The sequence below is a fragment of the Egretta garzetta genome, unplaced genomic scaffold, assembly GCF_000687185.1.
Source record: "Egretta garzetta isolate BGI_Z169 unplaced genomic scaffold, ASM68718v1 scaffold56, whole genome shotgun sequence".
NCBI lineage: Eukaryota > Metazoa > Chordata > Aves > Pelecaniformes > Ardeidae > Egretta > Egretta garzetta.
In genome coordinates this window covers 10,201,778-10,203,044 of record NW_009260182.1, presented here as the reverse complement: position 1 = coordinate 10,203,044, position 1,267 = coordinate 10,201,778, and positions in this window count along the sequence as shown.

The following is a 1,267-nucleotide window of genomic DNA, read 5'->3' as shown; positions in this document are numbered from 1 at the left end:
AATTCCCTGGGAGCAGAGCAGCACGAGGAGGCACCACATCCTGGGGCTGTGTGAAAAAGCACATGTAGGGGTGTTTGTGTTAGGAAGAGCATGCTGTGGAATTCCACAGGAAGACCCAAGTGGGGAGGCTCCTAAAGGCTGCCCAAGGTCTGTTCCCCAAGGAGCTGCCAGAAAAAGTGCCTGTGTGAGGAGGGACTGTCTACAGCTCTTGCTGTCTAACAGGGAGCATTGCAGAACAGTGGTGTGCTGGAGTGAGGGCTCAGCCAATGAGGGTTGTAAAGGGCTGTGCAGAGGCCAGGAGTGATTCAGGGACTCTGGAAAGAGATGCAACAGGCTGAGAGGAACATGATTGCACCAGATCATCACCAGTTTGCGCTTTCACCATGGGGCGATGTGCCCCTGACCAGGCTCACGTTCTGTTTGACATTAGTTCCTCTGAGAATATGAAGTGAACAAAGTGACCATATGTGGCTCCTCAGGCCCTCAGTTCCCGGTGAACCTTGCCTTTCAGACTGAAACTGAATCATCTAGGTCTCCATTTACCATCCCCTTGGTCTTCTTCACCAGCCCCTTGCAGCCCACTTCTTCCAAGAACCTGCTCTGCTATCCCCAGAAATTGCATTTTTCCTACTGCTGCTTCTGAGCCCAAAGTTTCTGTCTCTCAAAACTGATGGTTCCCACCAGCCAAGAAACCATGGAATGATTTGGTTCTAGAGCAGTGAACAGTGGATCCTGAGACTGCCTTCATGTTGCCAAGGGCCTGTCTCCTTTATCTTTTAAAAATGGCTGTCCATATTGCAAATCCTGTCTTGGTCATGGGGAGGTGAGACCGTGCTCTAAGACCTTTGGGTTGACTGATGGTACCAGATAAACTTTTCTGAATAGAAATTGCAGAGTGCAGTCTATCTAGCACCTGTTTATGCCAACTCCACCTACATCAGATATGCTTCCAGGTTTAAGTCTTTATTTTCCAGAACCCAGTTAATGAGTACAAGAACACTGCTCTCTGTGAGCTTCCCAGACTTTAATTTCAACATGCAAATTTTGACTCAAATGTTCCCTAGAAAAGGGAAGAGCAGGTTCTGTGTCCCGGAAAGTTACTGGGTGTGGGACTATGAGTTAAAACTGTTTGGAGAGCAAGAGAAGAGCAGACATGTTCAGTGCTCCTTGCCTACAGGAGACCTGCAAGTGAGTAGGATAGGATTTTTCTTTCCAATCTGAAGAACTGTACAAAAAGGATTCATCCATGAAGCTCAGTACTGCGCTG